Source organism: Oncorhynchus gorbuscha, linkage group LG23 (assembly GCF_021184085.1).
Source record: "Oncorhynchus gorbuscha isolate QuinsamMale2020 ecotype Even-year linkage group LG23, OgorEven_v1.0, whole genome shotgun sequence".
NCBI classification, from domain to species: domain Eukaryota; kingdom Metazoa; phylum Chordata; class Actinopteri; order Salmoniformes; family Salmonidae; genus Oncorhynchus; species Oncorhynchus gorbuscha.
Window position 1 is genome coordinate 29384496 of NC_060195.1, and position 27402 is coordinate 29411897.

Below are 27402 nucleotides of genomic sequence, written 5' to 3' on the forward strand. Positions count from 1 at the left end.
TCAAATTTAAGACGGAATATACTGTGTTCAATAGCGGATAGCGCACCAAACATTACAGTCCACTTGGCTCGACACTCAGAAAGGAAAGGGCAACTTCTTCATTAATCTAAAGAAAAACATCAACCAATTTCTAAAGACTGTTGACATCTAGTGGAAGCCATAGGAACTGCAAGCATTTTTCTATTAAAAAGGGATTACCATAGAAACTAATGAAAAACAGATTGACCTAAAAAAAATGTCCCTGGATGGATTGTGCTCGGGGTTTCGCCTGCTGAATCAGTTCTGTTATACTCACAGACATTATTCAAAGAGTTTTAGAAACTTCTGAGTGTTTTCTATCCACATCTACTAATAATATGCATATCCTAGCTTCTGGGCCTGAGTAGCAGGCAGTTTACTTTGGGCACGCTTTTTGAAAATACTGCCCCCTATCCCTAAGAAGTTTAACATTCAGGGCCAGACTGAATACAAGGATGCATACTAAGAGCATGCACTGAACAGCTCGCAAGTGTCTTCACTGACATTTTCAACCTCTCCCTGACCCAGTCTTTAATACCTACATGATTGAATCAGACCACCATAGTCCCTGTGTCCAAGAACGCCAAGGTAACCTGTCTAAATGATTATCACCCTGTAACACTGGTCATGGTTCACATCAACACCATTACCCCAGACACCCTGGACGCACTCCAAGTCACATACCACCACAACAGATCCACAGATGACACAATCTCTATTGCACTCCACACTGCCCTTTCCCACTTGGACAAAAGGAACACCTAAGTGAGAATGTTACTCATTGACTACAGCTCAGCATTCAACACTATAGTGCCCTCCAAGCTCATCACTAAACTAAGGACCCTTACACTGAACACCTCCCTCTGCAACTGGATCCTGGACCTCCTGACGGGCCTTCCCAGGTGGTGAGGATAGGCAACAACACATACTCCACGCTGACCCTCAACACAAGGGCCGTGCATGGGAGCCCACAACTCCAACACCATCATTAAGTTTGTGGTACGGTGGCCTGATCACCGACAACGATGAGACAACCTATAGGTAAGAGATGTGGTAGTGTGGTGCCCGTGCAACGCATGGGTATGTGTGGAACATACTCCTCAGCATTAAGTTTCCTGCTTGCGTAGGCTCATTAGCTAGCTTTTGTGGTGGCACGATCGGCTAATACGCATGAGGGAGGACAGTCAAGTGTGTTGGTGAGGAAAAGTGTCATGTTTTGTCATTGATTATCATGTCTTGTCCCTGTGCTTCCCTTCTATTCGTTTCCCTCTGCTGGTCTTATTAGGTTCTTTCCCTCTTTCTATCCCTCTCTCTCCCCCTCCCTCTCTCCCTCTTTCGCTCTCTCTCTCTATCGTTCCGTTCCTGCTCCCAGCTGTTCCTCATTCTCCTAACTACCTCATTTACTCTTTCACACCTGTCCCCTATTTTGCCCTCTGATTAGAGTCCCTATTTCTCCCTCTGTTTTCCGCTTCTGTCCTTGTCGGATCCTTGTTTGATGTTTGCTGTTCTGTGTCCTTGTTCCGCCCTGTCGTGTTTTTGCCTTCTTCAGATGCTGCGTGTGAGCAGGTGTCTATGTCAGCTACGGCCTGTGCCTTCCCGAAGCGACCTGCAGTCTGTGGTTGCGTCTCCAGTCGTTCCTCTCTACTGACGAGAGGATTTCAGTTTTCCTGTTTTGTATTTACCTAAGATAATATCCAGGAGTATCGTTTTTGTTTAAGACTGGAATAAAGACTCTGTTTCTGTTAAGTCGCTTTTGGGTCCTCATTCACCAGCACAACAGAAGGATCCGACCAAGTATGGACCCAGCGACTACGGATTCTCGCAACACTGCCGTCGAGATCCAGGGAGCAATGCTCGGCAGACACGAGCAGGAATTGTCTGCTGCTCGTCATGCCGTTGAGACCCTGGCCGCTCAGGTTTCCGACCTCTCAGGACAGTTTCAGAGTCTTCGTCTCGTGCCACCAGCTACTTCCTGGTCTTCCGAGTCTCCGGAACCTAGGGTTAATAACCCACCATGTTACTCTGGGCAGCCCACTGAGTGCCACTCCTTTCTCACCCAGTGTGATATTGTGTTCTCTCTCCAGCCCAACACATACTCAAGAGAGAGAGCTCGGATCGCCTACGTCATATCACTCCTTACTGGTCGGGCTCGGGAGTGGGGCACAGCTATCTGGGAGGCAAGGGCTGAGTGTACTAACGTTTTTCAGAACTTTAAAGAGGAGATGATACGGGTTTTTGATCGTTCAGTTTTTGGGAAGGAGGCTTCCAGGGCCCTGGCTTCCCTATGTCAAGGTGATCGATCCATAACGGATTACTCTATAGAGTTTCGCACTCTTGCTGCCTCCAGTGACTGGAACGAGCCGGCGTTGCTCGCTCGTTTTCTGGAGGGACTCCACGCTGAGGTTAAAGATGAGATTCTCTCCCGGGAGGTTCCTTCCAGCGTGGACTCTTTGATTGCACTCGCCATCCGCATAGAACGACGGGTAGATCTTCGTCACCGAGCTCGTGGAAGAGAGCTCGCGTTAACGGTGTTCCCCCTCTCCGCATCTCAACCATCTCCTCCCACCGGCTCAGAGACTGAGCCCATGCAGCGGGGAGGTATTCGCATCTCGACTAAGGAGAGGGAACGGAGAATCACCAACCGCCTTTGCCTCTATTGCGGTTCTGCTGGACATTTTGTCATTTCATGTCCAGTAAAAGCCAGAGCTCATCAGTAAGCGGAGGGCTACTGGTGAGCGCTACTACTCAGGTCTCTCCATCTAGATCCTGTACTACCTTGTCGGTCCATCTACGCTGGTCTGGTTCGGCTGCTTCCTGCAGTGCCTTGATAGACTCTGGGGCTGAGGGTTGTTTTATGGACGAAGCATGGGCTCGGAAACATGACATTCCTCTCAGACAGTTAGGGAAGCCCACGCCCATGTTCGCCTTAGATGGTAGCCTTCTCCCCAGTATCAGATGTGAGACACTACCTTTAACCCTCACAGTATCTGGTAAACACAGTGAGACTATTTCCTTTTTGATTTTTCGTTCACCTTTTACACCTGTTGTTTTGGGTCATCCCTGGCTAGTATGTCATAATCCTTCTATTAATTGGTCTAGTAATTCTATCCTATCCTGGAACGTTTCTTGTCATGTGAAGTGTTTAATGTCTGCTATCCCTCCTGTTTCTTCTGTCCCCTCTTCTCAGGAGGAACCTGGTGATTTGACAGGAGTGCCGGAGGAATATCATGATCTGCGCACGGTCTTCAGTCGGTCCAGAGCAAACTCCCTTCCTCCTCACCGGTCGTATGATTGTTGTATTGATCTCCTTCCGGGGACCACTCCCCCTCGGGGTAGACTATACTCTCTGTCGGCTCCCGAACGTAAGGCTCTCGAGGATTATCTGTCTGTTTCTCTCGACGCCGGTACCGTGGTGCCTTCTTCCTCTCCCGCCGGAGCGGGTTTTTTTTGTTAAGAAGAAGGACGGTACTCTGCGCCCCTGCGTGGATTATCGAGGGCTGAATGACATAACGGTTAAGAATCGTTATCCGCTTCCCCTTATGTCGTCAGCCTTCGAGATTCTGCAGGAGCCAGGTTCTTTACTAAGTTGGACCTTCGTAACGCTTACCATCTCGTGCGCATCAGAGAGGGGGACGAGTGGAAAACGGCGTTTAACACTCCGTTAGGGCATTTTGAATACCGGGTTCTGCTGTTCGGTCTCGCTAATGCTCCAGCTGTCTTTCAGGCATTAGTTAATGATGTACTGAGAGACATGCTGAACATCTTTGTTTTCGTTTACCTTGACGATATCCTGATTTTTTCACCGTCACTCGAGATTCATGTTCAGCACGTTCGACGTGTACTCCAGCGCCTTTTAGAGAATTGTCTCTACGTGAAGGCTGAGAAGTGCGCCTTTCATGTCTCCTCTGTCACATTTCTCGGTTCTGTTATTTCCGCTGAAGGCATTCAGATGGATCCCGCTAAGGTCCAGGCTGTCAGCGATTGGCCCGTTCCTATGTCACGTGTCGAGTTGCAGCGCTTTCTCGGTTTCGCTAATTTCTATCGGCGTTTCATTCGTAATTTCGGTCAAGCGGCTGCCCCTCTCACAGCTCTTACTTCTGTCAAGACGTGCTTTAAGTGGTCCGGTTCCGCCCAGGGAGCTTTTGATCTCCTCAAGAAGCGTTTTACATCCGCTCCTATCCTTGTTACTCCTGACGTCACTAAACAATTCATTGTCGAGGTTGACGCTTCAGAGGTGGGCGTGGGAGCCATTCTGTCCCAGCGCTTCCATTCTGACGATAAGGTCCATCCTTGCGCTTATTTTTCTCATCGCCTGTCGCCATCGGAACGCAACTATGATGTGGGTAACCGCGAACTGCTCGCCATCCGCTTAGCCCTAGGCGAATGGCGACAGTGGTTGGAGGGGGCGACCGTCCCTTTTGTCGTTTGGACTGACCATAAGAACCTTGAGTACATCCGTTCTGCCAAACGACTTAATGCACGTCAAGCTCGTTGGGCGTTGTTTTTCGCTCGTTTCGAGTTCGTGATATCTTATCGCCCGGGAAATAAGAACACCAAGCCTGATGCCTTATCCCGTCTCTTTAGTTCTTCTGTGGCTTCTACCGACCCCGAGGGGATTCTCCCTGAAGGGTGTGTTGTCGGGTTGACTGTCTGGGGAATTGAGAGACAGGTAAAGCAAGCTCTCACTCACACTGCGTCGCCGCGCGCTTGTCCTAGTAACCTTCTTTTCGTTCCTGTCTCTACTCGTCTGGCTGTTCTTCAGTGGGCTCACTCTGCCAAGTTAGCTGGCCACCCCGGCGTTCGGGGTACGCTTGCTTCTATTCGCCAGCGGTTTTGGTGGCCTACTCAGGAGCGTGACACGCGCCGTTTCGTGGCTGCTTGTTCGGACTGCGCGCAGACTAAGTCAGGTAACTCTCCTCCTGCCGGTCATCTCAGACCGCTTCCCATTCCTTCTCGACCATGGTCTCACATCGCCTTAGACTTTATTACCGGTCTGCCTTCGTCTGCGGGGAAGACTGTGATTCTTACGGTTGTCGATAGGTTCTCTAAGGCGGCACATTTCATTCCCCTCGCTAAGCTTCCTTCCGCTAAGGAGACGGCACAAATCATCATTGAGAATGTGTTCAGAATTCATGGCCTCCCGTTAGACGCCGTTTCAGACAGAGGTCCGCAATTCACGTCACAGTTTTGGAGGGAGTTCTGTCGTTTGATTGGTGCTTCCGTCAGTCTCTCTTCCGGTTTTCATCCCCAGTCTAACGGTCAAGCAGAAAGGGCCAATCAGACGATTGGTCGCATATTACGCAGCCTTTCTTTTCGAAACCCTGTGTCTTGGGCAGAACAGCTCCCCTGGGCAGAATACGCTCACAACTCGCTTCCTTCGTCTGCTACCGGGCTATCTCCGTTTCAGAGTAGTCTTGGGTACCAGCCTCCTCTGTTCTCGTCCCAGCTCGCCGAGTCCAGCGTTCCCTCCGCTCAGGCTTTTGTCCAACGTTGTGAGCGCACCTGGAGGAGGGTCAGGTCTGCACTTTGCCGTTACATGGCGCAGACTGTGAGAGCCGCCAATAAACGTAGGATTAAGAGTCCTAGGTATTGTCGCGGTCAGAGAGTGTGGCTTTCCACTCGTAACCTTCCCCTTACGACAGCTTCTCGCAAGTTGACTCCGCGGTTCATTGGTCCGTTCCGTGTCTCTCAGGTCGTTAATCCTGTCGCTGTGCGACTGCTTCTTCCGCGACATCTTCGTCGCGTCCACCCTGTCTTCCATGTCTCCTGTGTCAAGCCTTTTCTTCGCGCCCCCGTTCGTCTCCCCCCCCCCCGTCCTTGTCGAGGGCGCACCTATTTACAAGGTACGGAAGATCATGGACATGCGTTCTCGGGGACGTGGTCACCAGTACTTAGTGGATTGGGAGGGTTACGGTCCTGAGGAGAGGAGTTGGGTTCCATCTCGGGACGTGCTGGACCGTTCGCTGATTGATGATTTCCTCCGTTGCCGCCAGGGTTCCTCCTCGAGTGCGCCAGGAGGCGCTCGGTGAGTGGGGGGGGTACTGTCATGTTTTGTCATTGATTATCATGTCTTGTCCCTGTGCTTCCCTTCTATTCGTTTCCCTCTGCTGGTCTTATTAGGTTCTTTCCCTCTTTCTATCCCTCTCTCTCCCCCTCCCTCTCTCCCTTTTTCGCTAACTCTCTCTATCGTTCCGTTCCTGCTCCCAGCTGTTCCTCATTCTCCTAACTACCTCATTTACTCTTTCACACCTGTCCCCTATTTTGCCCTCTGATTAGAGTCCCTATTTCTCCCTCTGTTTTCCGCTTCTGTCCTTGTCGGATCCTTGTTTGATGTTTGCTGTTCTGTGTCCTTGTTCCGCCCTGTCGTGTTTTTGCCTTCTTCAGATGCTGCGTGTGAGCAGGTGTCTATGTCAGCTACGGCCTGTGCCTTCCCGAAGCGACCTGCAGTCTGTGGTCGCGTCTCCAGTCGTTCCTCTCTACTGACGAGAGGATTTCAGTTTTCCTGTTTTGTATTTACCTAAGATAATATCCAGGAGTATCGTTTTCGTTTAAGACTGGAATAAAGACTCTGTTTCTGTTAAGTCGCTTTTGGGTCCTCATTCACCAGCACAACAAAAAGATCCTGAGGTCGTCCCAGGTATGGGCCGATTTGGGAGGAAGTGGTATTCGCTACTTTACTTTCTATTATTTATATATTTTGTTTCTCTCTGCATTGTTGGGAAGGGTCCGTAAGCATTTCACCGTTAGTCTACACCTGTTGTTTACGAAGCATGTGACGAATACAATTTGATTTTATTTGTGAGGGAGACTTTCATTTTAAGAAAGTGTTACAGGTTCATGCTGTTTATTTTTCCTGAGAAAAAGTATTCAAATGCAATTTGTTTCTGTATACTTTGAAAATATATTAATGCCATTGCTAATTCATATATTTTTTACATTTTTGAATACCAATATCTTATAAATATGTATTAGAAGTAAATGAATTAATACAATGAAAGCGCAAAGGGCTTTGTGCTTTCTTGAAAAGGTTATCTCGTGGAAATTCTTATGCAGGAGCACTCAAAGTCAATCTTAAATCATGATTCAATCAGACCACCATAGTCCCTGTGTCACAAAAGCTAGCTAATATTGTCAGCATACTGGAGAGGTTCCAACAAACTTAATGCACCATAGTGAATGTCTGTCAGGAGCTATGCTGGGATAGTCCCAGCAGTTGTCTTATATACGGCTATATCTCTCTAAGCTGAGACCTTGAAACCGAGATATATTTCATTCTCAAAACAAGGTCTGGGCATACTGCCAAATTGCAGATACTGATAAGTGAGGATTCATTCAATCAGTCACTTGCATGAACACAGAAATTGGGTTCTAGAAAAGCACAAACATAGAACAAAGAAATTGGTAAATAGAAAAGCACAAGTATAGCAGGTACTTACATTTTCTCTCCATTCCAGTTTATTATCTATAATCACTCTCTGCCAGGCACTAATCACATCAGACCACAGAACTGGTGATGTGAGATGTGGTCTATGACATTGTGATGTTATTCTGACGACAACTCAGCATTGCCTCTTCATGAAGGGAAGTGTTACAGTACGTGTGATAACATTTTTCAGTGGGCCGATAGAAAAAAAGTCAGAAAACCTTGCACATTGTCACTTAGTTTGTTGTGCTTTAAACAAAAAATAATAGATAATGAGAAATGAGGTCCAGCATGTTTCAAAAGTAGTAGATTTGTCACGCTCTGACCTTAGAGAGCAGTTTTATTTCTCTATTTGGTTAGGTCAGGGTGTGATGTGGGGTGGGCATTCTATGTTTCTTTGTTTCTATGTTCTGGCCGGGTAGGGTTCTCAATCAGGGACAGCTGTCTATCGTTGTCTCTGATTGGGAATCATACTTATGTAGCCCTTTTTCCCTCCTTTGATTGTGGGTAGTTATTTTTGTTACTGACACTAATGCTCTGTTAAACTTTACGGTCGTTTTGTATTGTTTATTATTTTTGTTTGGCGACATTATTCTAATAAAAAAGAAAATGTCCGCTCACCACGCTGTGCTTTGGTTGTCTTCCCATGATGACCGTGACAAGATTTCTAATGTTTAAAAAAAAACATTGCTTTTATTTCTATGCATTAAAATCACACCAATACATCAAACATGATCAAGTTACAATAACAATGAAAGCATATCTTACCGTTCCCCAATTAAAAAGCCTTTCAACTCTCGAACATTTCTGTTACTGTATACCACAAGCCTCAAAGAAATAAACCCTTTAATGCAATCAATACACTGTAATATACACTCCTATAACATTTTAAATGATACTTAACACTAGAAAAGCCTAGAGGGACCCCCTTCAAGCCAATGATGAGTCTTTCAGATGTCAACATTCTAACAGTCTAATACATACATGTGATGTATGCTATTGGTAAAATAATTATTTGTTTGTGCTTAAGAAGGTAACATTAGAATATGAAAAAATATATATTTTCAAAAACAACTTTTTCATTCGTTTATGTAACAGTATGAACAAAAGAAACAGCACTAAAACACTTCAATTCAAGAGTTCAAAATCGATTAAATAAACACCATCACATAGATCATTCACTATTCATTTTGTTAAGGGCAGGTCTGAAGGAACATAATGAAAATAAGAAAATAAATGTCAAAAGAATAGAATGGTATTTCTTTGGTTTTAATACATTACTGTGCTTTGAGTTTCAAGATTAAAAGAGTGATAAGCAGTATTATATCACCATTTGTCATTATTTCATAAGGTAATCTCAAGGCCTGGTTGATCCCCATAGCAACTCTTAGGACATCAACATCCTCATCTGAGTCCCACCTGAGGGACCATCAGACAGACAGACAGACAGACAGACAGACAGACAGACAGACAGACAGACAGACAGACAGACAGACAGACAGACAGACAGACAGACAGACAGACAGACAGACAGACAGACAGACAGACAGACAGACAGACAGACAGACAGACAGACAGACAGACAGACAGACAGACAGACAGACAGACAGAGAACTAAGCAGAATAAAATGAGAAACTTTTTTTTAAAAGCTATACCTTAATTGAAAGGTACAATGCATATTTACTGACATTGCTCTTGAGGACAAGTCTTCTTCTTGTAGAAACAGTATGATCCCAGACAGATTGCCAGCAGAATGAAGACTTCAGCAAATTGGAAATAAACAAACACATTGAACCCAGGTCCTGTGGAAAAGAGAGACAGAATAACACATAAATTAAGAAGGCAACAGTAAACATGTCATCCCCCACAAATTATTCCGTCTCTTAGCTAATCCACACCCTGTACTCCATGTAAATGCACCAAAGAAAAAACGCCACCTGCTGGAGAAGACAGATGCTGATCACACCGCCCACATGTTGAGGGCAAGAGCATTGAAAAATAAACATACATGTTATCAAATCCTTTTATCTGCTCGTGTGCGTCTGCATAGCCAGATGCTAAAATAGAACTTGGTTCTAACCTGGTTCTATTTTAGACACTTGACGCGCTGCAAGTCCCCTGTAGTGGTGCGTGGGTAAAACCACTGGGGAAGCCAAGCTAGAAAAAAAAGCCCTATTACAACCTTTGTGTTGTGATAATTGGTGTTTGCTCTATAACCTGTTATTTCATATGCCTTGCTACCATGATATATAAGAAGACACAGTGGCAGAATAAATTCAACAACACATTTGTTTCATCACAAACCGGACAGCAACAGCTGTCTGGTGAAGTCCACAAAGTATACAGCATGGTCAAGCAAGCTAATTTTTCAGTTTAGCTCAAACGCTGATTGGTTATTATTTTTTACTTTTTTTACTAAGGGGGCCAAATACTCGCTGGCTTCCCTGGCATTCAATACTATGTGCGGCAACAATGTCACACTCTTTTTCACCAGACAGCATCAGATAGATGGCTGACACATACAGAGACAGAGGGGCATTGTTACGCTTGTGTGGATGCTTACTCTGGTGAGATACTTTTAGCCTCTTGTGACTTTAAGGAAAATTATGAAACACAGAGAGACGAAATAGTAATTATTTATGTTTTTTCTTGGTCATTTTTTTTGGGGGGGGGGGACTGACTTCTCTTGGCATCCTTGAATACACACCACTACAAGTCCCACCTCTATTGTTTTTACGATCATATAGCCATGTGAGCGATTGAAAGATGAACCAGGTCCACACTCCAGCAGGGGTTGGAAAGTAAATTATTTTCCAATTGTTTCATTCAGAAAGTTCCTTTCAGCTGTTCCGACCCAGAAAAATTGTGTTCTGAACCGGTTCGAACCTAAAAGCAGTAACGGTTTATATTTTTCCTTTCTGTTCCTTTATAAACCTCTGAAATAATATTTTTCAAACATTTTGCTCAACAATAAATTACTTCACCAATGGATAGAGCAGCTTGCTATGAAGCGGGCAGGCCATGTACATTCATTGGACAGACAAGTGTAATGTAGAGTGCGAGATGGACTGAAATTTTGTGGATGATGAGAGCCCTGGGAATGAAGCGTTGGGCATCTTGTTGTTATGCATTATCTGAATTAGGACCTCAGAAGTATGCATTATCTGAATTAGGACCTCAATAGTATGCATTATCTGAATTAGGACCTCAGAAGTATGCATTATCTGAATTAGGACCTCAGAAGTATACCCTTGGAGGAGCGGGTTCTATGAAGGAACTTTGATTGTCTTTTAACTTCGGAGTTGGCTTAACTAACATTGGACTAAAGCTAGGCCTTGATCATAACTCTCAGTTCCATTAAAGTACACATAATGCCACCTAGAGTTTGAGATCTAGACCAGAGCTTGTTAAGTTAGCTAGCTAACAAGCTTGTGTGTGCAGAGTGGTACCAGAATTAAAATACAAATACATCTTACCTTTTTGTAGTTAATAAATCCAATATGAAACGTGATAACTATAGTATCCTTAACATTGAAAAAGTGAATCAATTCTTCTCTAATTAAATGTCTCTCTCCCTAATTTCTCAACGAAGCTTGTAACCTCAGTAGCTAGAGTAGACTATGCTTCGGAGGGAGGGGAGGGGAGGGACAGGTAGCCTATACAAAAGCACACACTGGCCAAGATTTTCAACTGGCAGGCAGGCAGACACTGGAATAAGTTTCTAAGTGGCAAAGTGAGGGTTTGCTGTGTTTTTTGTGGGATTGGAAAAACAATGTTCTCATGCTTTTAAAATAACAGTTCTGTTCTGGAACAGTATAGATCACTTTCGTTCTCGGTTCTGTTTCTGTTCCTTTTAAAATATTGTTGTTTTGTGGTTTTCGGTTCTGTTCCCTGAACCGGTTCCAACTCTTGCACTCCAGTTCATCTGGTGGCGGTAATGCACCTTAAAGTTGGTTGCCAACCGCCATATAAAATCCGGAGAAGAAGAAGAATGAATGACGAGAGATTAATCAAAGAAAACGAACAAAAAAATAACTACTGTAGGTTTCCCCCTTTATCTGTGGATTATTTGTCAGAGTAGAGAACACACAACTTTGTGTGTCTCAAAATGGGTCAACATTCTACAAAGACCCAGCTAAAAAAGAACCATATGGATTTCAGGTAAAATAACAACTCAATGTTCATCTGCCAATGTTTCATATTTGTTTTGACCTCTCCCAAAATGAATTTACACTGAACAAGAATATAAATGCAACAATTTCAAAGATTTTACTGAGTTACAGTTCATATGAGGAAATCAGTCAACTGAAACAAATTCATTTGGACCAAAACTATAGATTTCACATGACTGGGAATCCAGATATGCATCTGTAGGGGCATGGATCAGAAAAGCAGTCAGTATCGGGTGTGACCACTTCATGCAGCACGACACATCTCCTTCACATAGAGTTGATCAGGCTGTTGATTGTGGCCTGTGAAAGGTTGTCCCACTCCTCTTCAATGGCTGTGCTAAGGTACTGGATATTGGCAGGAACTGGAACACGCTGTCGTACACATCAATCGAGAGCATCCCAAACATGCTTAATGGGTGACATGTCTGGTAAGTATGCAGGCCATGGATGAACTGGGACATTTTAGGCTTCCAAGAATTGTGTACAGATCCTTGCAACATGGGGCCGTGCATTATCATGCTGAAACGTCAGGTGATAGCGGCTGTTGAATGGCATGACAATGAACCTCGGGATCTTGTCACGGTTTCTATATGCATTCCAATTGTCATCAATAAAATGCAATTGTGCTCGTTGTCCATAGCTTATGCCTGCCCTTACCATAACCCCACCGCTATCATAATATAATAATATAATAATATATGCCATTTAGTGGACGCTTTTATCCAAAGCGACTTACAGTCATGTGTGCATACATTCTACGTATGGGTGGTCCCGGGAATCGAACCCACTACCCTGGCGTTACAAGCGCCATGCTCTACCAACTGAGCTACAGAAGGACCACATGGAGCACACTGTTCACAACATTGCCATCAGCAAACTATTCGCCCATACGACGCCAAACACATGGTCTGTGGTTGTGTTGCCGGTTGAACGTACTGCCAAATTCTTTAAAATGACATTGGAGGCAGCTTATGGTTGGGAAATTAACATTCAATTCTCTGGCAACAGCTCTGGTCAGAATGCCAATTGCACACCCTCAAAACGTAGGGCATCTGTGGCATTGTATTGTGTGACAAAGCTGCACATTTTAGAGAAATGTTTACTAACAGGGATGTTAACAAATTTGTTCACAACATTTGAGAGAAATAAGCTTTTTGTGAAAATTGAACATTTCTGGGATATTTTAATTCAGCTCATGAAACATTGGACCAACGTTGACTTTACATGTTGCATTCATATTTTTGTTCAGTATAGTTGGTTGAGTTCACAGTTGGTTTTGGTATTTCAACCTGCGTGTCTGGTGAGCATAGACAAAATCAAATGGGCACCATTGGAGTCAGTTTGGTCATTATGTAATGGACGGACTGAGACCGGTCCCCTGTCCCCTCCCCAATTTCATCTGTGAGGGACAACTAATCAGCAGATTAATAAAATCTGTTAAAATTATTCTATCATATTTACCATAGTTGACAGTGGCACTGGTCATTGTCGGTGGCATTCACCCACCCTGATATCTTTGTCCCGGTGGATAAGGTACAGTTAATATATATGAGCCCTGTAGGTAGGCAAAATAAACAGTCACAAACCTGTGTTGAAAAGTGGTGAATCCCATGCTGCTTCTCCTAGGTCTATTGATGATAATGATGATGATGTTGATGATGATAATAATCATGTGTAATATTTTGATAATGTATCTGCTAAACTAAACCAAACCAGAATTGGATTTTGGACCATTACATATCTTAATATATAAGGGAGATGGACTTGACAGGATATGGTTATGACCATGCAGTGGCAACTTTTACATGAAAACTTTTACACAAAACTCATATGCATCGAAACCAGTACACATTGGCTACACATTGAATATACTAATAACCAATCCCAGAAATGAGTTTAGAGCCACACACAAACGTTATAACATTTGGGTTATGATCAGTTTATGGCTACTTCCCATATCTTTAGCTCTTATTGCACGGAAGAACACGGTAGTTGAGCATACTTTTATAGAGTAAACTAGCTAGCAATCTGCCTGCAATATTGTGACACTGATTGTGTCTGTGTGCCTGTTAATACAAGGTCCCGGTTAACAATATGCAACTTTTTTTAACTCTAAAGTTATTCCCTCGCTTCATCTATAAGTATATATATATATATATGTATATATATATACACTTGTATATATATATTTTTTGTATTTCACCTTTATTTAACCAGGTAGGCTAGTTGAGAAAAGTTCTCATTTGCAACTGAGACCTGGCCAAGATAAAGCATAGCAGTGTGAACAGACAACAACACAGAGTTACACAAGGAGTAAACAATAAACAAGTCAATAACATAGTAGAGATTTTTTTAAATCTATATATATTGTATGCAAAAGGCATGAGGAGGTAGGCAATAGATAAATCAAATCAAATCAAATCAAATCAAATTTTATTTGTCACATACACATGGTTAGCAGATGTTAATGCGAGTGTAGCGAAATGCTTGTGCTTCTAGTTCCGACAATGCAGTGATAACCAACAAGTAATCTAACTAACAATTCCAAAACTACTGTCTTATACACAGTGTAAGGGGATAAGGAACATGTACATAAGGATATATGAATGAGTGATGGTACAGAGCAGCATACAGTAGATGGTATCGAGTACAGTATATACATATGAGATGAGTGTGTAGACAAAGTAAACAAAGTGGCATAGTTAAAGTGGCTAGTGATACATGTGTTACATAAGGATGCAGTCGATGTTGTAGAGTACAGTATATACATATGCATATGAGATGAATAATGTAGGGTAAGTAACATTATATAAGGTAGCATTGTTTAAAGTGGCTAGTGATATATTTACATCATTTCCATCAATTCCCATTATTAAAATGGCTGGAGTTGGGTCAGTGTCAATGACAGTGTGTTGGCAGCAGCCACTCAATGTTAGTGGTGGCTATTTAACAGTCTGATGGCCTTGAGATAGAAGCTGTTTTTCAGTCTCTCGGTCCCAGCTTTGATGCACCTGTACTGACCTCGCCTTCTGGATGATAGCGGGGTGAACAGGTAGTGGTTCGGGTGGTAGTGGTTCGGGTAGGCCATAGGAGTGAATCGGGTGGTAGTGGTTCGGGTAGGCCATAGGAGTGAATAATTACAATTTAGCAGATTAACACTGGAGTGATAAATGATCAGATGAACATGTGCTGGGAGAGATACATGTGTGCAAAAAAGCAGAAAAGTAAATAAAATAAAAACAGTATGGGGATGAAGTAGGTAAACTGGGTGGGCTATATACCGACGGACTATGTACAGCTGCAGCGATCGGTTAGCTGCTCAGACAGCAGATGTTTAAAGTTGGTGAGGGAAATAAAAGTCTCCAACTTCAGCGATTTTTGTAATTCGTTCCAGTCACAGGCAGCAGAGAACTGGAAGGAAAGGCGGCCAAATTAGGTGTTGGCTTTAGGGATGATCAGTGAGATACACCTGCTGGAGCGCGTGCTACGGGTGGGTGTTGCCATTGTGACCAGTGAACTGAGATAATGCGGAGCTTTACAAAGCATTGACTTGTAGATGACCTGGAGCGAGTGGGTCTGGCGACGAATATGTAGCGAGGGCCCGCCAACTAGAGCATACAGGTCGCAGTGGTGGGTGGTATAAGGTGCTTTAGTAACAAAATGGATGGCACTGTGATAAACTGCATCCAGTTTGCTGAGTAGAGCATTGGAAGCTATTTTGTAGATGACATCGCCAAAGTCGAGGATCGGTAGGTTAGTCAGTTTTACTAGGGTAAGTTTGGCGGCGTGAGTGAAGGAGGCTTTGTTGCGAAATAGAAAGCCGACTCTAGATTTGATTTTGGATTGGAAATGTTTGATATGAGTCTGGCAGGAGAGTTTGCAGTCTAGCCAGACACCTAGGTACTTATAGATGTCCACATATTCTAGGTTGGAACCATCCAGGGTGGTGATGCTAGTCGGGCGTGCGGATGCAGGCAGCGAACGGTTGAAAAGCATGCATTTGGTTTTACTCGCGTTTAAGAGCAGTTGGAGGCCACGGAAGGAGTGTTGTATGGCATTGAAGCTCGTTTGGAGGTTAGATAGCACAGTGTCCAAGGAAGGGCCAGAAGTATACAGAATGGTGTCGTCTGCGTAGAGGTGGATCAGGGAATCGCCCGCAGCAAGAGCAACATCATTGATATATACAGAGAAAAGAGTCGGCCCGAGAATTGAACCCTGTGGTACCCCCATATAGACTGCCAGAGGACCGGACAACATGCTCTCCGATTTGACACACTGAACTCTGTCTGCAAAGTAGTTGGTGAACCAGGCAAGGCAGTTATTCGAAATACCGAGGCTGCTGAGTCTGCCGATAAGAATATGGTAATTGACAGAATCGAAAGCCTTGGCCAGGTCGATGAAGATGGCTGCACAGTACTGTTTTTTATCGATGGCGGTTATGATATCGTTTAGTACCTTGAGGTGCACCTGTGACCGGCTTGGAAACCGGATTACACAGCGGAGAACGTATGGTGGGATTCGAGATGGTCAGTGATCTGTTTGTTGACTTGGCTTTCGAAGACCTTAGATAGGCAGGGCAGGATGGATATAGGTCTGTAACAGTTTGGGTCCAGGGTGTCTCCCCCTTTGAAGAGGCGGATGAGCGGCAGCTCGCCAATCCTTGGGGATCTCAGATGATACGAAGGAGATGTTGAACAGGCTGGTAATAGGGGTTGCGATGGCGGCGGACAGTTTCTGAAATAGAGGGTCCAGATTGTCAAGCCCAGCTGATTTGTATGGGTCCAGGTTTTGCAGCTCTTTCAGAACATCTGCTATCTGAATTTGGGTAAAGGAGAAGCTGGGGAGGCTTGGGCGAGTAGCTGCGGTGGGGGGAGCTGTTGGCCGAGGTTTGAATAGCCTGGAGGAAGGCATGGCCAGCCGTTGAGAAATACTTGTTGAAGTTTTCGATTATCATGGATTTATAGGTGGTGACCATGTTACCTAGCCTCAGTGCATGAGGCAGTGATCGCTGAGATCCTGATTGAAGACAGCAGAGGTATATTTGGAGGGCAAGTTGGTCAGGATAATGTCTATTAGGGTGCCCATGTTTACGGATTTAGGGTTGTACCTGGTGGGTTCCTTGATGATTTGTGTGAGATTGAGGGCATCTAGCTTAGATTGTAGGACTGCCGGGGTGTTAAGCATATCCCAGTTTAGGTCGCCTAACAGAACAAACTCTGAAGCTAGATGGGGGGCGATCAATTCACAGTTGGTGTCCAGGGCACAACTGAGAACTGAGGGGGGTCGGTAGCAACAGTGAGAGACTTATTTCTGGAGAGATTAATTTTTTTAATTAGAAGTTCTAACTGTTTGGGATAGACCTGGAAAGTATGACAGAACTTTGCAGGCTATTTCTGCAGTAGATTGCAACTCGTCCCCTTTGGCAGTTCTATCTTGACAGAAAATGTTATAGTTGGGTATGGAATTCTCAGAATTTTTGGTGGCCTTCCTAAGCCAGGATTCAGACACTGCAAGGACAAACTTAGGGAGGAGGCTTCTGATGTTGACATGCACGAAACCAAGGCTTTTTGATCACAGAAGTCAACAAATGAGGGTGCCTGGGGACATGCAGGGCCTGGGTTTTTCTCCATATCACCCGAGGAACAGAGCAGGAGTAGGATGAGGGTGCGGCTAAAGGCTATTAAAACTGGTCGCCTAGAGCGTTGGGGACAAGGAATAGAAGGAGCAGATTTATGGGCATGGTAGAATATATTCAGGGCATAATGTGCAGACAGGGGTATGGTGGTGTGCGGGTACAGCGGAGGTAAGCCCAGGCACTGGGTGATGATAAGAGAGGTTGTATCTCTGGACATGCTGGTTATAATGGGTGAGGTCACCGCATGTGTGGGAGGTGGGTCAAAGGGGGTATCAGAGGTATGAGGAGTGGAACTAGGGGCTCCATTGTAAACTAAAACAATGATAACTAACCTGAACAACAGTATACAAGGCATATTGATATTTGAGAGAGACATACAGCGAGGCATAAAGTAATCGCAGGTATTGATTGGGAGACTAGCTAAAACAACAGGTGAGACAACAGCTAGTCAGCTAACACAACAACAGCAGGTAAAATTGCGATGACTAGGCAGAGAGGAACGGATTAACTACACACAGAGCCTGAGTTTGCGGCTGGGGCCGACAGATAAAACATGAATAAACAGAATGGAGTACCGTGATTAATGGACAGTCCAGCAGGCATCAGCTATGCAGCCAAGTGATCATAGTGTCCAGGGGGCAGCAGTAGAAGGGACAGGGAAACCGCCACTACACTAGCAGGCGGGTGACACAGCGTTTAAAGTTAGTAGCCTGGGGCTGGTAGGGGGGTCTGCTTAGACGGAGGCCGATTGAAGGCACAGCGGATGGAGTATTCGTCGGCAGACCAGACGTGGTGGTGCGGCGGGGAATCCAGGGAATCCAAGCCAGATGGCGAAAGGGGTATTGTAGTATTTTGTTTGCAAGCCGGGAGATGTGCCTGGCTCACGGCTAACTAGTGCTTGCTTTGTGGCAGTGGCGTTAGCCACTATAGCCAATCGGTAGCAGCGGTGATCCGGTGCCAAGGTCCAGAGTTTACAGCAAAGATCCGGTGGAGTATTGGGCTCTAGCCATGTATGAGTGGGGTTCGGGTGAACAGCTGAGTAGGCCGGGAGGTGGGCCTCAGGGATAGCTTCGGTACTGGGTGCCACGGAGGGTGCAAGCTTGTTGTGAAGATTAGAAGTAGTGGCCCAGGGATTACGGCAGGAATCCGGCATTGTTGTGGAGAGACAGACCGATACTGGTAGATTGGCGAGTAATATCCAAGCTAATAACAGGGCTGGTATCTGTGCAGATGGTAAAAGCCGCTAGCAGTGGCTAACAATGACTAAATAGCTTGTAGCTAATTAGCTGGTTAGCTTCTGGAGGTTCTTGAATGTGTTCTAAAGTTAAAAAATAATAGTGATTCCGTATCACATTGGGTGAGGCAGGTTACCGGAAGGTATAATCGAATTAAAAATCGAAAAGAGATTGAGAAAAAAACAATTGAAATATAAACAAAAAATATGAAAAATACAAAAGTACACGAGAGGATGAACAAAACACGTCTTCAATGCTACGTAAACTTGGAATTGTTTATATACACATTGATCATCCTTGATGTGTTTTTACAACTTGATTGTTTACCACAAATTCAATTGATTGGAAATTATTTGGAAAGGCACACACCTATATAAAGTTCCACAGTTCAAATCAAATCAAATTGTATTGGTCATATACATGTGTTTAGCAGATTTTATTGCGGGTTTAGCGAAATGCATGTGTTTCTAGCTCCAACGGTGCAGTAATATCTAACAAGTAATATCTATCAATTTCATAACAATACACACACATCTAAAATAAAGGAATGGAATTAAGAATAAATACATATTTGGACAAGAAATATCAGAGCAGCATGGACTAAGATACAGTAGAATGGAATAGAATACAGTATAAATATATGAGATTAAAATATCTAGACATTATTAAAGTGACTAGTGTTCCATTATTAAAGTGGCCAGGGACTTCAAGTCTATGTATATATGGCAGCAGCCTCTATTGGGCTAGTGATGGCTATTTAACAGTCTGATGGCCTTGAGATAGAAACTGTTTTTCAGTCCATCAGTCGCATCTTTGATGCACCTGTACTGACTTTGCCTTGTTGTTGTCCTTCATGATCTTTTTGGCCTTTCTGTGACATCGGGTGCTGTGGGTGTCGTGGAGGGCAGGTAGTTTGCCCCCGTGATGAGTTGGAATACACTGTTGCTGAGTTTATCAGGAAGTGTATAGGAGATGTTGTACCTATACACTTCCTGATAAACTCAGTCACTGTATCATTGTATTCGTCAATGTTATTCTCAGAGGCTACCCGGAACATATCCCAGTCCGCTTGATCAAAACCATCTTGAAGCGAGGATTCTGATTGGTAACACCAGCTTTGAATAGTTCTTAGCACGGGAACTTCTTGTTTGAGTTTCTGCCAATCGGAAGGGAGGAGCAAAATGTAGTCGTGATCAGATTTGACAAAGGGAGGACAGGGGAAGGCCATGTAGGCATCCTGGAAGTTGGAGTAGCAGTGTCGAGTGTTTTAGCAGCACGATCAGTCGGAATTTGATTGTGAGGTATTCTAGGTCTGGTGAACAAAAGGACTTGAGTTCCTGTGTGTTATCACAAACACACCATGAGTAGTTAATCATGAAACATACACCCCTGCCCTTCTTCTTCCTGGAGAGATATGTATTCCTGTCTGAGCGATGAACTGAGAATCCAACTGGCTGTACGGACAGTATATCCAGAGAGAGACATGTTTCTGTGAAACAGAGTATGTTACAATCCCTGATGTCTCTCTGGAAGGAAATCCTCGCCTTGAGCTCGTCAACTTTATTATCCAGCTACTGAACATTAGCGAGTAATATACTCCGAAGCGGTGGGTGGTGTGTGCACCTCCTGAGTAGGACTAGAAGTCCACTCCGAAAATCTCTTCTCCGCAGTGTTTTGTATTATTTTATGTGTTTATTTGTACACTTGGGACTTTGATATCAATACTGTTGGAGACACCCGTTCCCATTTGGGAACGCGCCCCCACCCCCCCAGCTGGAATGTGGCGCAGGGAACGCAAGAAATATTCCTAAAAATATTTAACCTCCACACATTAACAAGTAAAATAGCTCAAATGAAAGATAAACAAGTTGTTTATCTACCCAGCAAGTCAGATTTCTAAAATGTTTCACGGCGAAAACATAGCACATATTTATGTCAAACCACCACCGCAGACATAGCTCATTAGCATAGCCAAGTAGGAAAAAATATGCAATCAACAAACGCAGGATTTTAAAAAAATAATTTCACTAACCTTTTGAAATCTTCATCAGATGACAGTAATATAACATGTTACACAGTACATTCATTTTTTTTCAATAATATGCTATATATATCCATAAATCTCTGTTTACAATGACGCATCGTTCAAAAAATGCTACTAAAATGTCAGGAGAAATGAAATAGCTCCGGCAGATAACGTCAGCTAACAAGGAATACACATCATAAACTTTGACTAAATATGCATGTTTTACATATGTATAGGAAGATACACTTCTTCTAAATGCAATCGCTGTTACATTTATTTTTAACGTTACAGGTTGCGTTCACTAGGCTATACAAGGAGTCGGCGCTCCAAAAGTATCATTATGCCTCCTCTATCTTGGAGTCGACAGAAACCCAAAATTAACACATAAATATTCCCTTACCTTTGCTGTTCTTCCATCAAAAGACCTGGAAGGGATTATACTTACCAAAACAGCGTTTAGTTTTCAAGTCTGCGTATTTTGGTTCTCAAAATAGTCACATTTCGATCGAAATGTAGGCAAAATTCAAATGGATGCGCACCAAAACGTCAAAATTATATATTATATGTCGAGTAAACTTGTCAAACTATGTTCATAATTAAGCTTTAACATGTTATAAAGGTGTACAGCAATTGTGAGGACGAAGCGAAACACACACGTCTTTTAATCGATCCTGAAGAAAAGACTTCACCGGAGCAGAGCGCGCATAAACGTACACTTTTTTTCGCATGACCGAGACCTTTCGGCACGCTCAACGTCTTGTGAGCGCGTGATTCTCACAATGAGAAGCCCCATTGACAGCAGGCTTCGCGCTGAACACGTAGGAACTGTTCCCAGAGCTGTAGTTGTTTGGGAAGTGCATATACGATGACATCAAAGTTGGGCCAACTTTTTCCATGACAAAAGAGATTTTGGGAGAATGCATGCCCTGAGACTTCTGCTTTACACAGAGACAACAATTTAAACGGTTTTAGAAGCTTTAGAGTGTTTTCTATTCGATAATATTTTTTATATGCATATATTAGCAACTTTTGACAAAAATGTATCCTGTTTTATATGGGTACCCAATTCCTCCAGAAGGGGCAGTAAACAGGGGGTATGACTTTTCATTAGCTGGGAGATACCTGAGGGAATAGCATTAACCACAGAACAATATTCTTTGTGTGTAACTAGGGCTCTGAACACTAGAACTCCATAGGCCAACGTCCACTAACATTTGATTTTGTAAATTTAAAAAATCAGCCCCCCCAAAAAGCTATTAAAAAAAGCTAAGCTCATTTGTCATCATTTTTAAATCACAAACAGAAAAGTATTTAGAGCCTTTTCCCCACACCTGTTCCTACCTACGGCCGAGACAATATGCTGTAGGACAGGTGCTAATGCGTCTCTCTCCTCACTGAATTAACCACGAATGGGCAATAATTGTGCACCTTACTTCACAATTGTACTTAAATTAGGCCTAACTGAATGATAAGGAGGGTGAAGAGGTTGATTTAATTTCGAAAAACAATAGTGTAATGATGAGTTTGTGCTGTATCTATTTATCAGTGTTGGCGATCATGTTAAAAATTGGACCGCGTACCTTTACTGTAGCTCTATTACTAATCAAACGTATTTTAAGGGAACTAAAAATGCTATGTCCACGTTGATGAGCGGGAAACATAACGATGCACATCGAAACTACACCTAAACTACACCTAAACTACACCTAAACTACACCAAAACTAATTTCACATATAATACGAGTTATAGATTCAATTGACAATAATCTGATGAGTGACAATATTAGGCCTATCAGTTGTCAAATTGTACATGAAGAGATTGGCACATCTTGTAATTGACAGATGCATGGATATGCAGGGAAAATATTTCGATTGCTATATTGCATCTGAAAGAGTATATTGAGCAGTTTCTATGACACTAACCAATATTTCTTGTGCAATTAATCATTGACAATTGTTTATCCACGGGTGATTTTGTTTAGGAATAGAGCAAATCATTTCACCAGTTATTATTATAATCCTCTTTTTCGTTTCTTTGTCAAAGTAACCTGTAACTGGACTTTATTACTATAACTATTACTAATCAAATCTACAAATAAAGTTGGTCAAATGGACTACAATTATGTTTTAATGTAAAGGAAACTAAAACAGGCTATATGCCGATGTGTTTTCTAGGACTTTGTAGAATTGTTCAAAACATATCCTTGACTCTGGCTAAACAAATAACTATTGTTGTAATTTTTTTTATTGACATATTCCCATGAATGTTTATTCATGCAACCTCTTGGAACTACCCATCCCAGGATCCGGGAGAATTGTCATCAACTACACTAATTAGCATAGCGCAACGGTCAAAAAATATTACTAGAAAATATTCATATTCATGAAATCACAAGTGAAATATAGTGAAACACAGCTTAGCCTTTTGTTAATCACCCTGTGATCTCAGATTTTGAAATTATGCTTTACAGCCAAAGCAAGACAAGCGTTTGTGTAAGTTTATCGATAGCCTAGCATAGCATTATGTCCAGCTAGCAGCAGGAAGCTTGGTCACGAAAATCAGAAAAGCAATCAAATTAACTGTTTACCTTTGATAATCTTCGGATGTTTTCACTGACGAGACTCCCAGTTAGATAGCAAATGTTCCTTTTGTTCCATAAAGATTATTTTTATACCCAAAATATCTTTGTTTGTTGGTCATGTTATGTTGAGAAATCCACCGGAAATAGCGGTCACGACAACACCGAAAAAAAAATCTAAATTGTATCCATAATATCGACAGAAACATGGCAAACGTTTTTTATAATCAATCCTCAAGGTGTTTTTCAAATATCTATTTGATAATATATCAACCTGGACAATTGGCTTGTCAGTAGGAGCGAGAGGAAAAATGACTACCTCTGTCTTTTACGCAAGAATCACTCTGAGAGCCTTCAGCAGGCCACTTACGCAATGTAGTCGTCTACACTCATTCTTCAACACAACGGTTTACTTTGGGAACGTTATTTTTCCAAAAATAAAAATATTGCCCCCTAGTTTCAAGAAGTTTCCTTTACAATATATTTATCAAGTATTTATTTATCAAGCATTGTTGATATGCATCTGAAGCATATGCTAAAGTAGATTCCCCCAACGTTCTCTAGGGGGTGCTGATAGGCTGAAAGGTCATGCACAAAACATAATGTCCATGCCATAAGGGCTTGCTGATAGAAAAATATATACAGTATGTTGTAATTACAAGACAACAAAAATGGCAAACTCACAATTTTCTTAAAAATGTTATGAGGAATAAAAAAGTATAATGTCTCTGGAGATGTTATGCCTTTTTTTCAACCACTTAATCTTAAAGGCATTATTCATATCCACAAAATCCAATAACTGAAAACCTCCTTCTACCCTAGTCACAGAAAACACTTTCTTTTTAAGGTGGTGATGATTGTTTTTTCATACAACATTGGTAAATGAGTTATTCATCTCCTTACATGTGGATTCATGTACAAAAATAAATCAAACTGGATAAACAAACCCAGATATACCCTCAGCCTTCATAAATAGAACCCTTACAAAAATGGATGTTTTGCTGGCTAGCTCTCCCAGCTGTTGGCTAGCTCTCCCAGAGTAACAGCACCCTGAGCCAATCATGTTCTCTGTCTGCCCCTCCACCACAGAAAGCACAGAGTGAGACTGAAACAGCTGCATTTTGGAGCTGCCTGACTCAATACAAATTTACCAAAAACAATACAATGGGAAAGCAACCACTTATGCTTCATATGAACACATTGTTTAAATAAAATTAAATTGTTTGCTAACAGATATGATATATTGCTGTGACATGAAATAATATAATTGCTTGCAAATCACCTTCACTTGCTGCATATCCCCTGTGACCATGGGGATTTCAATATTGTTTGTTTAAATCGATCAAAAGTAGAGCACTGTCTTGTTGCACTGCAGTTAATCAGGAGATGAAGGCGTTGTCATGGTATAGCTGATCCCGATCATTTCAGATTCATTTAGGATTTTAGACAAATATGACGAAGTTGACCAAAACTCTGGACACATATTTTTTTAGGAATCACAGTTTTGAGAGAAATATTACTTTAAATCAGAAAGGGCTATTGCAGGAAACTACATGAGCTCCTTTCACAGTTATTATATATTTTCGCAAGTTTTTAGAATTTTAAACACTTTCGGGGGAGTTTGAAATTGTGGAACTTTGCTCTAGACAAGGGCATTTCCTGGCACAGAGCACTACATGGAAATGAATAATATTGCAAATATTTTACCTTTTAAAATTCCCTAAATGTATTTTTTTGGCTCAAATAATGAAAACATTAAAAAAGAAAAGTTTCACTGCCAGCCAAGGATTGCCCCAACATTCAAGTATCCCTATACAATCATGTAGCTATATTTCTTTTAAGAGGGTTAGCTATTTACCTTCAATGAACAGGTGTAGTCTTCTGGTGGCCATTGAACTTCCATTAGAATGAAATGTTTCTAAGAGGTATTCATCAGAATCCGTCCTTTCTGTGTTATCCATCCTAAATCTCCTGTTGTTCATGAAGAACTCTGATCTAGCTTTAATGGAGTCAGCGATGATCATTTTGTTTCTTCTCATTCGGAGTATCTCTGTAGTTACACCAGTGGGATCTTTTTTAAATGTGAGTTCAGATACTGTGGTATCAGTCAGCTGGAGATAGACAGTTCCTCCCAGAGCTCCATAACACTGACATCCATCCTCTCTAGCATCACAGGAGGAGGTCAACATGCCTGAGGACAAAGTTGATCATTGTGTCACAATTCTGACACAACTGGTATAAGTGGATAAAGTGAAAATATGTTACTGTCATAAGTATGACTGAACTGGAGTGGTTTCTTATAATTTAATTGTCTGACACTGAGTTGCCAATAACTTCAAAGATGACTTTGTCACGTTCTGACCTTTATTTCCTGTGTTTTGTATTTAGTTAGTATGGTCAGGGCGTGAGTTGGGTGGGCAGTCTATGTTTGTTTTTCTATGTTTTGGGTATTTCTATGTTTCAGCCTAGTATGGTTCTCAATCAGAGGCAGGTGTCATTAGTTGTCTCTGATTGAGAATCATACTTAGGTAGCCTGGGTTTCACTGTGTGTTTGTGGGTGATTGTTTCTGTCTCTGTGATTGCACCAGATAGGACTGTTTTGAGTTTTCACATTTATTGTTTTTTGTAGTCAGTTGTTCATGTGTACCTTAACGTATTAAAAAGAACCATGGACACTTACCACGCCGCGTATTGGTCCTCTGATCAGTTTCGCCTCTCCTCTTCGGAAGAAGAGGAGGAAATTCATTACAGACTTATACAATGAGTGGGATATAGCAGAAAACAGTATTGAAATGAACAATCAGATCTAGCCGTCTCAGGTTTGGCAGGAATATACATATCTTTTATCAATATATTTTCCAGACACCAATTATGCTGTTGCAATGATAAGGACACACAAGCAATCAACAGTTATACTCAGATATGGTTGGAATGGAAAACCTCTCCATAACTCTCTACTTCCCTCCTGTCGCCATATAGCCATAGTCTTCACAGTCTGAAAATAGTAGGCTCTTGCATAATGAGCTACGACACAAATAAAGACATAACTTACCACGAGACACTCCTGCTATCATCACCAACAATCCAAAAACAGCCTCCATGTCTCTCTCTTCACTCCCTAATTCAATTAACTGACTTCAAATGAGCCCCCAAAAAATATGTTTCCTTTACTTTTGTCCACAAGTCTGGCTATGCAAGTCAAACTGAGAAGAATCTGCAACTGAAACCTCTCTTGATGTGTTGTCTTCCTCGTTGTAGAATTAACAGTTCTTATCCAGCAATTCTTACATTAGCTAGCCCCCCTTTCTCTGACAAAAGGGTGTGGAAACACAAGGTTGTTATTTAACTTCCTTACTTTGATAAAACCATGACACATTTGTCTCTAGACAAGTCTTCACATTTAGTTATCAAATCCAGAGAAAATATTATCATATTCAAATATGCAATAGGGGAGACTGGGGAGCAAAGTAAAACACAGTAACTCAGATTAGAAATGACTTAGAAAACTGTTACTCAATCTGTTAATGCTTGGTTAGTGTATCTACATAACTAGGACATTTTGCTTGAATCCATAAATAATGATTTTTTTAATTAACAATAAATATTGTAAATAAATAAATGTTTGCCTCTCTTTCTTGATTATTGACCTCAAGATCATTCCCCATGTATCTAATCATATATCAGTTTTATAGTGGATCATTTCCCATGTATCTAATCTTATATCAGTTTTACAGTGGAACATTCCCCATGTATCTAATCATATATCAGTTGTATAGTGGATCATTCCCCATGTATCTAATCATATATCAGTTTTACAGTGGATCATTCCCCATGTGTCTAATCATATATCAGTTTTACAGTGGAACATTCCCCATGTATCTAATCATATATCAGTTGTATAGTGGATCATTCCCCATGTATCTAATCATATATCAGTTTTACAGTGGAACATTCCCCATGTATCTAATCATATATCAGTTGTATAGTGGATCATTCCCCATGTATCTAATCATATATCAGTTTTACAGTGGAACATTCCCCATGTATCTAATCTTCTAATCTTCCTTCGGAAAGTATTCAGACCCTGTGACACCTTTGGCCGTGATTACAGCCGGGAGTCTTCTTGGGTATGATGCTACAAGCTTGGTACACCTGTATTTGGGCAGTTTCTCCCCAATCTTCGCTGCAGATCCTCCCAAACACGGTCAGGTTGGATGGGGAGCATTGCTGCACAGCTATATTCAGGTCTCTCCAGACGTGTTTGATCAGGTTCAAGTCCGGGCTCTAGCTGAGCCACTCAAGACTTGAACCAA

The 27402-nt window shown here is 42.4% G+C and overlaps 1 long non-coding RNA gene across 1 annotated transcript; it reads right to left on the reverse strand.

The window, feature by feature from the left end:
- Window positions 1-9012: 9012 nt before the first annotated feature.
- On the reverse strand, window positions 9013-26378 carry LOC124011714. The gene is made up of 4 exons (XR_006834615.1): window positions 26142-26378; window positions 25770-25809; window positions 24948-25280; window positions 9013-9244 (listed from the first exon to the last, which is right to left on the reverse strand). It is a non-coding gene; the product is annotated as an uncharacterized LOC124011714 (long non-coding RNA).
- Between the last annotated feature and the right edge of the window lie 1024 nt (window positions 26379-27402).